We start from the raw sequence: 16,271 nt of genomic DNA on the forward strand, positions 1-16,271 counted from the left end.
CCAAGAGCCTGTACAGGGCCTCGGTCTCCTGGTGACATTGTGATATATATTTGTGTGTCATCTGCATAGCTGTGGATCAGATGTCATCATCAAGGATTTTTGATATGAAAGGAAGGTTGGAGATTGGCCTATAATTAGCTAAGACTGCTGGGTCTAGAGATGGCTTTTTGAGTAAAGGTTTAACTACAGCCAGCTTGAAGGCCAGTGGTACATAGCCGATTATTAGAGATAGGTTGATCATATTTAAGATCGAAGAATTAATTAATGGCAGGACTTCTTTGAGCAGTTTTGTAGGAATGGGGTCTAAAAGACACGTTGATGGTTTGGAGGAAGTAATTATTGAAGTTAACTCAGAAAGATCAATTGGAGAAAAAGAGTAACTTAACATCAATGGTACTAAGAGTAGCTGTAGATAATATTACATCTGTGGGATGATTATTGGTAATTTTTTCTCTAATGATAAAAATTTTATTTGTGAAGAAGTTCATGAAGTCATTACTAGTTAACGTTAAAGGGATGGTTGGCTCAAAAGAGCTCTGACTTTTTGTCAGCCTGGCTACAGTGCTGAAGAGAAACCTGGGGTTGTTCTTATTTTCTTCAATCAGTGATGAATAGTAAGATGTTCTGGTTTTGCGGAGGGCTTTCTTATAAAGCAGCAAACTATTTCTCCAGACTAAATGATGATCCTCTAGATTTGTGACACGCCATTTCCTCTCCAGATTATGAGTCATCTGCTTTAGGGTACGTGTTTGAGAATTATACCACGGAGTCAGGTACTTCTGATTTGAGGCCTTAGTTTTCACAGGAGCTACAGTATCCAGAGTCGTATGTAGTGAGGAGGTGAAATTATTACAGTTTTTTCTGAATGCTTAAACCCTAACTGTGATTATTGTAGCACAATCTCTAAAACTATTCATACTTATAGCAAAACCACTCACTGAGTTTGCAAAACTAAAAGCACAAAAACTGCTTTGCACTCAGTTTGCAATTTTGTAACACACACTTTGCAAAACTGTTGGCACAATTCACTGCACAGCACTCAATTACCAAAATTCCAACACACTCCTAGCAAAAGTATACACATGTATGGCTATCATTAACACTAATTTGCCAACTGTCTGGCACACTTTCACATGTGAAAACTTTTTTAGATAATTAGTTCAGCCTAAGCACTATAATACAGGTAAGCTGTGTGTGCGGAGTACAATGGAGGGAGCAGAAAGAGTGAGAAGTAGAGGAGGCCGAGGAAGAGGACGTGGAGGTGAAGAAGTAGGATGAAGAGGACGACAAGGACAAGGAGGAGCAAGAGGAAGACGAGGAGGGGGGAGAGGAAGATGAGGAGGGGGGAGAGGAAGGGTAGGAAGAGTAAGAAATAGAATTGCTGATGACATCAGAGCTACAATAGTGGACCATGTAATCAACCGTGGAGTGACCCTGAGGGGAGCTGGCCAATGGGTCCAGCCTAACTCGAGCCGCTACACTGTAGCAAGTACCATAAGGACATTTTGAAATGAGAATCGGTTAGTACAGTCACTTCGCACAAAGATTTGTAGCACTGCCATATGCCAATGAGAAACACACCAATACCATTGATGTAAAAATACTGAAATTGTTACTTTACAGAATTGCTAGATGACCAGATGCTGGGGGCAGAGGAAGCATGTTCACTGCAGACCAAGTAACCCATATAGTCATTATGGCGATTGCAAATAATCCTATACTTGGAAATAAACACTTGTGTTTGTTTTGATGTGTTTGAATAAACACCAGTACTTGAAGTTTGGATCCCTCTATGCTTATGGATCTATGACAGAAGTATGAGCTCAAACTGACATAGCCTACCTTGTGCACAGAGAAAGCAAAAGCCAGATGTGTTTTGTATTCATACCATCAGTGTGCAGTTGGCGCATTGTGTGCTTAGTAGATGATGACTTGTGTGTACTGTTTGATACGGAAACACCATTTTTACGAAGGTGTGAAGAGTTAATCCAGCTGTGTTTGCTTTTGCAAGAGAACTACAATGTTTTGATGATTGGGTGACAGGTTTTCTTATTTGTGTGAAGAGTTTTGCAAAATTAGCCAATAGTTACAAAAAATGTGCTTAAGCAATCAGAAAAAACTGTAACAAGATGATCGACCTCTGTTGGAGTAGCGTTCAGATAGCTGCTCTGCTCTGTGTTGGTAAAGGGCATTGGAGATGATAACAGTGGGTGGATTATATTCTTAAACTTAGTTACAGCACTTTCAGAAAGACATCTACTTTGATAAAGTCTACTCTTCACCGCTGTGTAATCAATTATTGTAAATGTAAATGTTATCAGGAAATGATCAGACAGGAGAGGGTTTTCAGGAAACACTGTTAAATGTTCAGTTTCTATGCCATATGTTAAAACAAGATCTAGAGTGTGATTAAAGTGGTGGGTGGGTTCTTTTACATTTTGAGAGAAACCAATTGAGTCTAATAACAGATTAAATGCCATGTTGAGGCTGTCATTTTTAGCATCTACATGGATGTTAAAATCACCCACAATAATTATTTTATCTGAGCTCAGAACTAAATTAGATATAAAGTCTGAGAAATCAGACAGAAACTCTGTGTAAGGCCCAGGTGGACGATAGATGATAACAAGTAAGACTGGTTTCTGAGTTTTACAGCTGGGGTGGACAATGTTAAGCATCAGGCTTTCAAATGAATTAAAAGTCTGTCTTGGTCTTTCATTAATTAATAGGCTGGTGTGAAAAATTGCTGCCACACCGCCCCCTCGGCCTGTGCTTCGAGATTTCTGGTAGTCCGAATGACTCGGGGGTGTTGATTCATTTAAACTAACATAATCATCCTGCTGCAACCAGGTTTCTGTAAGGCAGAGTAAATCGATTTGTTGATCAATTATTAAGTCATGTACTAACAGAGACTTGGAGGAGAGAGACCTAATATTTAATAATCCACATTTCACTGTTTTACTCTTTGGTTCAGATGTGGATACTGTATTGTTCTTTCTTTGTAATTGTTTAAGTTGTTTGTTGACACAGTCTCTATGGAGATGGGTTTTTGGGGGGGGTAGCAGGAGGAGAGAAGCTGCAGAGAGGCGTGTAAGACTGCAACTCTGCTTCCTGGTCCCAACTCTGGATAGTCATATTTTGGGGGGTTTAATAAATTTGTCCATATTTCTAGAAATGAGAGCTGCTCCATCCAAAGTGGGATGGATGCCGTCTCTCCTAACAAGACCAGGTTTCCTCCAGAAGGTTTGCCAATTATCTATGAAGCCCACATCGTTTCTGGGACACCACTCAGACACCCAGCAATTTAAGGAGAACATGCGGCTAAACATGTCACTCCTGGTCTGATTGGGGAGGGGACCAGAGAAAACTACAGAGTCCGACATTGTTTTTACAAAATACCACAGTTTTTGTTTTGGTCGTATCATTTTATTTGGTTGTATTTATCCACGACAATATTGTCTGACATTAAACCGGTCCATGGCACAAAAAAGGTCGGGGACCGCTGATTTAGAGAGTTGAAAAAAATGTTTGGAGAAGTGCAGCTGGCTAAAACTCTCATGGATGGAAATTTGTTGATAGCCGTTAGGACAGAAGAACAGAAAATGTTAAATGTTGAAAGCATGTGTGAGAAGACTGTGGGAGAGAAAAGATGTATTAAAGGATGTATTAATATCAAGTGGTGTATTGATGATGGTGAGGTCAGCAAAGTAAAAAGACTATTAAAAACAATTAATGGGGAGAGGGTTGATAGCTTATTGGTACTCCTGGATTTTCAGGAGGCTGTCCTGCAGGATAAAGTCAAAATAGGATGCATAGGATTCCTCATAGGCATCTGATGGAGCACAACACGCTGCTCAGTAGAACATTTTATACCTATATTCTCTTACAAAATTACTTCTAGAAGGGAGATGCGTCCTGCATGACACTCCGCCATGGATCTCGAAATGGCGGTATGTGCTCAACAGTTTTATTACAGGCTGTCCCACTCTACACTGTTCCAAAAAATAGTAATGTCAAATTATTTTACTGTGTATTTTACAGATGTGTACTGTTTTTCTAGAATATCATTACATTTATGTAAAATAACATAACATCACTGTAAATGTAATAAAACACAATTTACTTGTTTGTTAAATATATTTTGTTGTACATATGCATATTTAGATCGTAAAAATACATCCAGAAATGTCTCCCATCATGCCTTGGGACATGTGCTGCTGTTTAGATGTTCTTGTTTTATTGTTTATGGTTACGTTACTTTTAACTGTTATCTTGAATGTTGTGTTTACGCCGTGGTGCAGCGTCACTGACAGTTGTTGTTTTGTAGAGAGAGTGTTGTACCATGAGTGACTTCTGTTGTGCTGTTGTTGAACCTTGAGGCACATTGTAGCACCACAAGTGTTTTAATAAGGAGCTCCCACTACCAGCTTGGGGTTAAATAACAAGCTCAATCTCTCTCTCTCATGTTTGAGGACAGTAGTGCGAGACGGAGTATCAGCAAACAGAGATGGGTAAGTATTGATCAGAGAACACACATCGGTCTGGGCAGCCTCATCTAAATGTTTTAGGTGGGATTTCAAATTATCCAATATTTCAGAGTTTCTGAGTCGGGAGCAACCCTCAGCACAAACGAAAGCTAAGCCATCACTTTCTGGGCTATACTGAGACGGGGATGCTGGCACAACTACCGGCACGGCAGACAGCGCAGCGGGGGATGAGGAGGAGTTTACACCTGCATCATGAACAAAATAAGGCTTCATCAGATTAACATGACACACACGACGCTTTCTCCTACGGTCTGGGGTACCTATAACATAATCTGTGTCACTCAGTTTCTCTTGGACAGTATAGGGCCCACAGAACTTTGCCTGGAGAGAGGATCCAGGAACGGGTAGGAGAGTCAACACTTTGTCACCCACTTCAAATTTTCTCTGCACGGACTTTTTATCAAATTTCCTTTTCATTTTTTCCTGAGACACGGAAAGAGCCTCGCGTGCAATTTCGCATGCTTTATGCAGACGCTCCCTAAAACAACTTACGTAGTCTAATACGTTCTGCTCGGGGGTAGCTGTGTCGGACAGATCTCTCTCTTTAAGCAGCCGCAGGGGACCACGCACTGTGTGTCCAAACACCAGCTCTGCGGGACTGAAACCTGTGGAGTCCTGCACACTCTCCCTCACCGCTAGAAGGAGAAGTGGCAGACCTTCGTCCCACTCTCTTCCTGACTCGAGGCAGAACTTCCTCATCATGGCTTTTAAAGTCTGGTGGAAACGCTCAAGCGCACCCTGTGATTCGGGGTGATATGCACTGGATTTTTGATGCTTGATGGATAGCGATTTTAAGACCTGAGCGAATATCTTGGACATGAAGTTAGACCCTTGGTCCGTTTGAACTGATTTAGGCAAACCAAAAGTGGAGAAAAAGTTTATTAATGCTCTGATGATGGCTTTGACTTTGATAGTGCGTAACGGAATAGCCTCGGGGAAGCGTGTGGCGGCGCACATCAAAGTCAAGAGGTACTGATGTCCTGACTTTGTTTTTGGAAGCGGACCTACACAATCGATGATTATGTGCTCAAATGGTTCACCTAAAGCCGGGATTGGGTGCAATGGAGCGGGAGGAATAACCTGGTTGGGTTTTCCACTGACCTGGCAAATGTGGCAAAAACGACAATACTTGGTCACATCAGACTTCAAACCTGGCCAGAAAAAGTGACACAGAATAAGATGGTAAGTTTTCCTAATTCCTAAATGTCCAGAGAAACTGTCATGTGCGAGGCTGAGTACTTGGGGTCGGAAATTTTGCGGTACAACCACTTGTTGAAATACGTTCCAGCCAAGATCACTAGAGGAGGGAGGATGCCATTTGCGCATTAACACATCATTTTCAATGCTGTAGACACGGGGATTCTGATCGCTGGAATTTGCGGCAAGTAAACATTTGGCCAAAGTCGGGTCATTCTGTTGCGCATGAATAAAATCTGTTTTGTTTACCTCAAAAGACAGGTCAGGTGTAGCGGGTAGCATTTTATCAGACACACATTTTTCGGCTTTTTCCACAGGCAGTTCAGCTTTCTCAGGAACAGCTTCAGAACATAGAAAAGAGTCAGACAAATCAACATCACCATATTTGCGCTTGTGGGCGCGTGTGACAACACAGGCAGGAAAAACAGAGGGCAGACTGTCAGCAGCAGGCTCAGAAACAAAAACAAAATCATCGACGGGGTTTTCAATTACTTCAGGGATCGGGAAAACTTTCACATTGGCTAGATCATTCCCCAGAATCATAGTAACCCCCTGCACGGGCAAGCGAGTGCGCACCCCAACTGTTACCGGGCCCGAAACGAGAGGTGACTGTAGGAAGACTCTGTGCAGCGGAGCTCGTAACACACTCATTTTCACTCCCCACACGAGAGCATCAGCACCACAAAACGAGTTACTTGAAAAAGGCAACGCGCTTTCCAAAATGAGAGACTGGGCAGCCCCAGTGTCGCGCAAAATTACAATCGGCACGCGATCCTCCTCTATTCCAGTCAGTGAGGCGAACCCTTGTGAAATGAAAGGTCGGTAACCGCTGTCAAGACTGTCATTTCCTGGTTCATCACTGACGGGATTAGGAGTAGAAACCGACTGAACAAAACCAATGCTTTTTGGCTTTATCCATGTGTGAGTTTGCTCTTTGCGACGGAGCGACCGACAATTGGCAATGAGATGGCCAGTATCATGGCAATAAAAGCATTCTCGGACAGTCATGGGGACCTGATCAGGGCGCGTTTGATGCTTAGGAGAAACCCTCAAACTCCTCTCAGGTTTAGACAACCGGGCACATTCACGGCGCACAGCTGAAAACGTAACGCGATGGGTCAACACAAACTCATCTGCGAGAACAGCAGCTTTAGACAACGAATCCACCTTTTGCTCATTGATATATACAACAACATTCTCTGGAAGACACGTTTTGAATTCTTCCAGCAGGACCAATTCTCTTAGCTGAGCAAAGTCCTTCACTTTACTTGCAGCTAACCACTTATCAAACAAGACAGTCTTCTCCCTGGCAAACTCTACATGTGTTTGGTTGGCAGATTTTTCACATGACCGAAACTTCTGGCGATATGCCTCTGGAACTAGCTCATAAGCCCTTAAAATAGTGGATTTCACAATATCATAATCCAGGCTGTCATCAATAGACAAGCTCGCACACACTTCCTGTGCCTTCCCCACCAATTTACACTGCAGCAACAAACTCCACACATCCTTGGGCCATTTCAAAGTGGTTGCGATGCGTTCAAAGGCATTAAAGTAAGAGTCAACCTCACTTTCTCTGAAAGGTGGCACTAAAGCAATTTACTTGCTTGCATCAAATTGGTCAGAGGAGAACGAATCAGAAGATCTACTCACAATTTTACTCATTGGGGTAGAGGTAACATTGGGTTGTCGGGAAGGATCCAGCTCCATAGCCCTTATGCGGAGATGCATAAGCTCAACTTCTTTGGCTTTAGCCGCAAGCTCCACCTCTTTCAGGCGAAGGGCGAGCCTAAGATCCTCCGTAACCAATCCTGTTGATTGTCCGGCTGGGCTAACGTTTGGGATCCGAATGGCAGCAGGAGCCTCCGCCCCTGGCGACACCCGTCCACTGGCAGCTTGTGGGGTGGTTGCAGCAGCTTCTGCCCCCGCATCCACCACCAAACTTCAGGCTTTCTTTTTTGCTCTCAGCGAAGGCGGTCGCACTTTTCTCCTCACCTCCTCACCCTTATCTTCCCTGCTTAGCCTCTATGTCCTTGTCTTGTCTGGTGTGCATTACTTTCCCTGGAACAGTCTCTCTGTCATGGTCCTGGGTCGTGCGACCCAGTGTTTTGTGTTTAGTCTATTTTGATGTTTATTGATTGTTTAGGTTCATTAAGTTAGTCCAGCCATCTGTATATATCACCCTTGCATTACGTCTCCCTTGCCCTTCGTGTGTTTATGTCTGTGTGTCTTGTACTGTTAAGTTCATGCTGTCAGTTATGTCACCTCCCCCTGTACTACGTCTCCCCGGTTCATGTCTCATGTTTCCTGTTTTACTTTGAAGGCCTGCATTCACTGTCAGTGTATTCAGTTTCACTCCTCCTGTCCTGTCGTTAAGTTCATGTGTGTCAGCTGCGTTCCCATGTGTGGCCACTTCCCCTGATCATCCCTCATGTGTATTTAGTCTCTGTGTTTCATGTAGTCTGCGTCGCGTCGTCTGTGTTCCCACCCCCTGTGTTCCGTATCTCCAGCCATAGCCTTTCCTTAGTTTGTCCAGTTTAGGTTTCTGTTGAGCTACTACTCATATGCTGCCTTCACTCTGTTTTGTTCCTTTCATCAGCCATAATAAAAGGCTCGCTTTTGTTTAAATCCACTCCTGCATCCTCGCTTGTGTTCGCACCTGGGTCCACCACACACATTTCCGCACGGTCTGCCTCCGCAGACCGTGACACGCTCACTGTCGTTCTCTAAAACCTAAAAGAGAATTATGGATTTGATCAACTGGTCTCTGACTGCTATTGACACCCTTTTCTCAACGAGAAGTCGGGGCTCGGGAGAGCCTGAGTGCCTTTCCCTGGGACTTTCCCTGCCGGTTACACGATGGACGGGTGGCAGAACTGGAGGATCATGTGCCTGGCGGGACTGTCGATCGAGGACGCTGAAGATATCTACCTATTCGGAACCATGATAACAGGGTTCATGCTGATCGCCGTTGGCTTAGCCCTGGTTTATCAGAGAAATAAGAGAGCGGAACTGGCTGTTCAAACCCCCACAAGGCTGCCCGCTGGAATTGAAGCGACGGGACGAGGCGCGACCTCTCACAACGAACGTAATATGGTCAACACCTTGGAGACGCTTACAGCTGCTGTGAAGGCTCAAAACAACACCATTGAGCGTATGGGAGGACACATCAGAGAAAGGCCTGCTCAAAATGAGACCCTTGAGCGACAGTTGGAAAACATCGCGGAACGGATCACTGCAGTTGTGAAGTCTCAGAATCAAAAGACTGACAACACCATGGAACAGAAGTTTGATACCATCATGGGGAGGCTCGCGACTCTCCAACGGGAGATTGAGAGACCAGTGTCGGAGTGTTAGGGCAGCCTGAAAATTCTCCTGGGCTGCTCGCATGGAAATTTACACAATCAACATGAACATTGCGGATCCCCATCACGGCGCCAGCTGCAGGCCCAAGGCTGGAGCCGACCAATCACTCCCTGATAACGACTGTGTTACGGCTATTCTTCCCATCCCCTGCAAGGACACCTGGCTGGCTGGAGGACTGTTTACTTAGCCTGATAGAGCGAAGGACACTGTCTCAGCTGAACTATGGACACGCACACACATACACTTACACTGATAAGCACGCACTCATCCCCCTCCCTTTCCAAACGCCTTCGATGCTTGTTTCCTGCGGGGGAAGACGTGCCGCGCTGTAATGGTAGCGCTGTGCAGGACGACTGCTGTGTTCCTTCGGATTACCCCCCACCCCCCTATCCAACCCCTGTGGCTTGTCACGTGCTCTAATGTTGTGATGTGGACGTTAATGTGCTCTCTGTGCAGAGGAGTTTTTTTTGTTTCCTGTTCTCTTGCTGTCCTCCCATAGGTGCCCAGCGTGAGAAGAGGTCTCTTTTTTTCCTCTTGTACTTCCCCATTGTTGTGTAATTTTTCAGTGTTATTCTCTGCAACGCTGCCGATCTCCGACTGTATTCCCATGTGATGTCTTTGTTGTGTGTGTAAGTCGGGGGGGTCCTATTCCTCTGCGGGGCAACCTGCATATGGCCAATAAAGCATTCAATTCAATTCAATTCAATTCAATTCAAACCTCCAGTCGCCTCAACCGGCCGAGGTTTCTACTTCGCAAATACCCCCATATCTACCAGCTGAGCTGTCAGGCACTGCTTAATTTCTGCCTTTTTAGCATGTAAAGACACACTAACATTAAACAAATCTGCCACCAACAACAAATCCGCCTTTGTGCATCGATCCAACTTATCCACGGTGGGTTGCAGTGCAAAATCATCCACGTCAAAAGTCATCGTGACTAGATCACCCCCAACACTACAAGAAAACTGCCAACCAAAAACTGCAGACAACCCACAAAACACAATGAGCAAAAAGAATGGCAAAAGAAAAAAAAAAGGACAAGCCCCCACTTTATGTTACGCCCCAGTCTAGGGGTACAGGAACGCAACATAAATTTGAAAAGACTACCCCGCCCTGGTCCCCAAAACCATACACAGAGGGAAACCAATTTCTTAGTGAATCGTGTTTTATTATCTACACTGCAAAAATGAAGCTCCGGGGTGAACAAAGGCCAAAATAACAAACAAAACAAGCTAAGTCAGGAGGAGGTGCTATCTAAAACCCTATGTGAAATCAAACATCAAACCGAAGACAAGCGCTACACCTAACTCCCTAACTGAAATAAACAGGAGAAAACAGTGCAAGGAAAAACAATAAGGCAGCTCACCCCTTCTGTTGCAGTGCTATTTACAATGTGCTATTTACAATGTGCTATTTATAATGAAAACTAATGTACACACTATATACAAAACTCAGAAAAACCGCAAAAATCACGAGCACAAAAGTCTCAGGTTTTTGGAGGTGTTAGATTATAATATTATTTTATGCCATGTTAGACCCCTAATTAAAGATTGGGAATTATTATGTAGTTTTAGTTTGCATTATTCTCCTGAATTAGAAGAAGCCGATAACTATTGCATTAGTTAAACTGATTTGCATTACATTAGACTGCTGATTTATTGTGGATGAATGATATTGTTTTATGATGCATTATACTGCTGAGTTATGAGAAATACTGTTTGCAGAAAGTCATTGCCTTATTTGTCTGATTAGAAGAGAACAGAATATACTGGAGTTTTCTGCCCCATCTCAGCAGGAGCAGATAGACGGGGAGCCAAGGTCGTAGCTTAGGCGCTGTGTGAGAGAAAGCATGTGAATGTTTAGGCTTTTTATGATAAGGTGGAGGCACCAGAGGCTATAAGAGTTTGAGCAATGCTCCACCATTTTGAGATCCGAGGCTGTCTGCATACAGTGTCCATCTCCCACGCGTGTGTTCATTAAAATCATCGTTTGACTTAACCCGGCCGGACCAGTGTTGTTATTGTGGTTTTTTCTCTTGTCTCCATCCCCAATTTTGAACTCGTAACAGTTTGGGGGCTCGTCCTGTGGTATTGGGGTGGAAGTTAGAGGTTTGGACGGTCCGAGGTTGTCGAACGGACAGGCACAAGCCAGTGGTCTGACGTGAGTGGGCATAAGCCGGCTTATCTAAAGGTAAGGCACTACCTGTTGAATTATTTCCAAAGTGTGCCAAATTGGATATGACTAAATTAAAGTCTACTCACTGAAATTACTGGTAGAGGGTCTGTTTTGATTTTGATGAGAATCACCGTGTGTGTTATGCAGTTAAAGTCGGTTAATGGTTAATTAATGGTTTAATGAGTGTTTAATGCAGTCGGAAACTGCTAAGAAGTGTTTAATGCAGTCGGAAACTGCTAGGAAGAAATATTGGGTTTGAGTCCCAGGATATTGAGTTAAAGTCTCAAGTAGTTTGGTAGGGAATTGGCTATGTGTTGTTCTAGAAATTAGGCCAGAGACTGTGGAAACAGATACTGGTTAATTGATTACAAAAAAGTTAACTTTCTTCGGTCAGACCCGTTATGATAAATTTGTCAAAATCGGTTAGGTGAAAATTATTATAGGACGGCAGTCGGAAACTGCTAAGAAGCGCATAGCCCGGGGGTTACGCCCCCTCCTGGCAGTGGACGCGTGGCTTTGACCTGTCGTCGAACAGGGTTAGTTCAGTTTGGCTTATCTGTGGGGTACAGGGCATCCTGAAATAAGCTAGGAGTTACCGAGTCTCCTCATCGTTGGAAACGGTGTCATGTGCTTTTTTGGACAAAGTTAAATTGAGTTAGGGACTTTAGAATTTAGGCCAGAGACTGTGGAAACAGATACTGGTTAATTGATTACAAAAAAGTTAACTTTCTTCGGTTGGACCCGTTATGATAAATTTGTCAAAATTGTTAGGCGCTGAATCTGTCAGGCCTGTCAGTGGTTGTAAATATAAGACGTCTTTGTAATATAAAATAATAGAGTTTTGTCTGAGCTTTGTGTGACCCTGTGTGTGACGACAGCGCACTGCAGCGCTGCGAGCTATTTTTAGACTGTGTGAGCATGCAAATGAGCTGTGACGCGCACAGAGGACTTTTGTTGCTGTTTAGCGTGTTTTTGAGTTTTATAATTATGATTTGCAAATAATGATACATGCCTGTAATTAAAACGCTGATTTTGCTGATTATAGTATTACCAATAAGGTTATGAATGACTAGGGTGAATGTTTGATGTTTGGCTGGGTTTTGATATAGAAGAGATAAATCGAGCATGATTAAGACCGGCACGTCAGCCGGCAGAGTAAGATTGTGATGAAAATGATATTAAATAAATCTCTCAGTGTGTTGATACAGGTGGCTACGGGCCTGGACCAACTGCCCCCACAAGCACAGCGGCCGAAGCAAATTATAGTAATGGAAACCACACTCAGCAAGAATCAGCAGCTGTGGAAAAGACAGCAGCTAGCAGAGAATTAAAGGAGAAATTAAGAGAAGCTTTTACACATAAAATTGGGGCCAACAGACTTGTGGAGGTTGGGAAGGCGTCCGGAGCATCACAACAAAAGGTGAAACAAAACACACAAGCAGAGAAATGTGAGAGAGAGGCACATGTTAGAGAAATGCCTTGTTTGAGAAAAAATGTTAAATTAGCCCACCTACAAACGCACATACACGCAATGAAGAAACAGCTTACATCCATGAACACGTGAAGATTTTCCAGCAAGTTTCAAGCAGTGAAACTTAACATACACCCGCCGTTAAATAATAAAGGTTATCCATTACTAACAAATAAACTCTCTGGGTTGCAGGACAACAACTTAACTTCAAAAAAAGGCACTGGTCTGACCAACCAGTGATAACACAACAAATTTAGTGGTTAGAAAAGTCAAATTGTGACATGTTTTCTGCTGATTGATTAATACAAGTGATTACCAGATGAAAGAAAATTCCAATTTTTGTGCTTTTAAACACGATCTTAAGAATTTTAACATGTACCTGTGATGTCCTGTCAGCTTGGTGGGTCATGAGTGGATTATATGGTGAGAAAAAACAAAAAAGGGGGAGAGAAGGCTGACACAGGGCCTGGTCCTGTTGTTTCTCCCCTCTCTGAATAGCGCAGCCAAAATAACATCATTTTCCTGTTCGTTTGTTTTTGTTTTGTGTTTGTTTTGTTTTTTCTCTTTATGCTTGATTACAGGCTGCTTTGCCGGAAAGCCGAGGCTGACCCTGGACTCCTGCTCTCCCCTACCATCTTTGCTCTCTCCTCTACCATCTTTGATGTGACCCTGACCAAATGCTAAAGCAGCTGGACCCACAACAACAACTTGAAAATGTCAACAGTGCTGCAGGAAAATGATCTCATGCAGCAGAGACGGAGAGAGTTAAATCCAAGGCCCGTTTCACTACACGGGGAGATTTCCGTCAGCGTCTCTTCTTTCTGAGAAGACTGAGAAAGGCTTCGGGAACAGCACCATGCCGGACAGACGAGCTCTACAGAGGGTTGTGCGATCAGCTGAGCGCACCATCCGCTCCGAGCACCTTGACCTGCACTCAATCTACAGCAGGCGGTGCTGGACCAAGGCCAGGAAGATCGTGAAGGACCTCAGCCATCCCAACAACAGACTGTTCCCTCTGTTGCTGTGTACGTGACAAATAAAAATCTGAATTTGGAAAATGAGGCATTCGCAAAGCCAACAGCATTGTGCCTGATCGGACACACCCCTCTCACACACTCTTCATACTCTTGCCATATGAAAAAAGACAGCTTCAGCTGATAGAACTGTGATTAGACGCCCATTATGCCCAGATGAAAAGTGAGGCCGAGCAAAACAATGCTGACCTTAACCACTCTGCATTAAAACTGTGCAGGACAGTGACGGACCAACAATGATCATCGGGCAGCAAAAAGGGCGTGCCAGAGACAAAAGGAGCAACTGAGGTCAGGAGGCACCTCGAAATGAACAAAAACACCAGGAGAAAATAAGCTGAAGGCACAGGTGTCGGGGCTCGGCCAGGAGCTGAACTCTGAGAAGAGCCGAACAGCAGAGCTGTAGAAGGCCGTGGAGCAAAGCAAGGGAAACATCTATGGACTTCAATCTGACCTGTACGGAAAAGACTGAGGTTTCTGCCCTCAGTAAGAGCTCAAGGCATCAGAGCAGAAACTGACCATGGCTCAGGAGGAGCTGGCTGATAATCGAACCCATCAGGCTTGGAGTCCCAGACACAGGACTTGAAATCAGGCCGTAGCTTGCAGGAGCAGGAGGCCGCCAAACCTGACGAAAAAGCTCCAACAGCAGGAGCAAGCCCTGAAGAGGCTACGGAAGCAAAAGGGTCAAGTTAAGGAGGAGCAGAACAAGGAGAAGATGCAGGACACTGGAGAAAAGGACTGCCTCAACTGGGGCCAGAACCAGTATGGACAGAACTTTGAGCAGCAGCACCAACGGATGCAAACGGACTGAAAAGGAGGAGGGCAGGACCCCAGGGCACGCTTCAGGCCGTGGTTTACCCAGAACACCAGAACAGGAAAGTGATGAACACAAACACCCACACAAACACACACATCTACATGCATTGACTCAGAATGAAGAGAAACACACATATGAACATATGCATTCGTTGATTGAGTGAGAAATGACACACACACACACAAATCGAAATGCTGATTCAATTCACTGAGAAGTGATCCACACACACACCCACGCTGATGCAATGAAGAATGCTTTACTAACAAATGCTGCACACAAACATCCGAATATGGAGTCGGTTACAACAATAAGAAGCCATTGATTGTTTATTGGTTAAATGCATTTCATGCCACACAGAGGGCATTTGTGTAGATTTAGGAGACAGGGTCTAAAGTAGTTTGGTTGTGAAAACAATGTCTGTGCGTGATGTCTGTGTATGGCTCAAGGCCTCCACTGAATTGTTTATTGTGCTTCACACAGCCTGATAAGGAGCAGTGGTACAGAGCGAAAATGATGAGTGAATGATGTGAGTTTTATTTCGGAGAGAATATGAAAAGGTTGTGTTGATTTAACTTAGTTGTTTAAGTTTCTGCCAAAGCAAAGCATTTGTGTGCAACCAGTGTCCACTATTGAATTAAGTTAATCCAACATGTTTTTGTCAGTGCAAAAAGGAGTTACGGTGCCTGTATGCCTACACAATATAGTGTGTGAAGTTTTGGTTGATTTTTGGGTTTTGTTTGACACTAGGTTGATTCTATCAGTGAGGTATGGATTGTTCTCTTTCCCTAAGAGAGAGAAAGATGGGTTGATCTTTGGACATGTTTGCAATGGGCCCCAGTATCTGTTATTATATGAGTGTTTTATTGGTTACGTTTGTTTGTGCTTTTGTTACAGTGCACTGAGATAAGAACATCTGAGAGGTGTGATCCACCGGTGGTGATATTTTGGTATTTTATGAGTTCCTGATTTAACAAATCAGCTCTTTAATCCAGGCCTGAGAGATTGAACTTTAAAGCGCTATAAAATATTCTTATTGAAAACAGTCGCAAAGTATTTTTTCTCCATGATTATAATGAGCTTGGGAGAAATTGACTTATATGGGACACTGATCGAATGAGAAGTCCTGAGCCTAAAAGGATTGCAGCGAGTCAATCCAGTCCTAAAAAAAGGAATTGTTTCTTTTAAAATGATGACGTCATCTTGCTGGTGAGGGAGGCTCGAATAGGTTGCGCGTGAGACTCCATTATCAGCAACTTCTGGTATGAATGTGTGTGGATGTATGCATGTGACTGGACTGTCACGGACTGACGACTAAAAGTTTTAACTGACTTGATACTGAGACAAAAACGGTGCCGACTTTAGGATTATTGAATGTCCACAGACAATTCACCCAGCCTGTAAAAGAAGGGTGGAGGTTTTGTCTTGCTTTGTTTTGTTTGCAAGAACAGAAGAATGACAGAGACCAAAGGGGGAGGCTGTAGCTTCACAGCAGTGTGAACTGCAGACTTAACCCTTTGGTTGCTAATTTTGAGTTACTGATGTTTGCATTAAGAAAATTGTGTTTTAATAGCTGTGTTTCGATTAATGTATCATATTATATGGTTGGGAATGTTAAATGCTAAAGTGAAGAAAAGGTTGGATTCCACTCATGACTGAACATGTTGTTA

This window comes from Aulonocara sp. 'chitande type north' Nkhata Bay, linkage group LG19 (genome assembly GCF_057382095.1).
Source record: "Aulonocara sp. 'chitande type north' Nkhata Bay isolate Kocher_YH1m ecotype deep benthic linkage group LG19, A_spYH_male_GT1.1, whole genome shotgun sequence".
NCBI classification, from domain to species: Eukaryota; Metazoa; Chordata; class Actinopteri; order Cichliformes; family Cichlidae; genus Aulonocara; species Aulonocara sp. 'chitande type north' Nkhata Bay.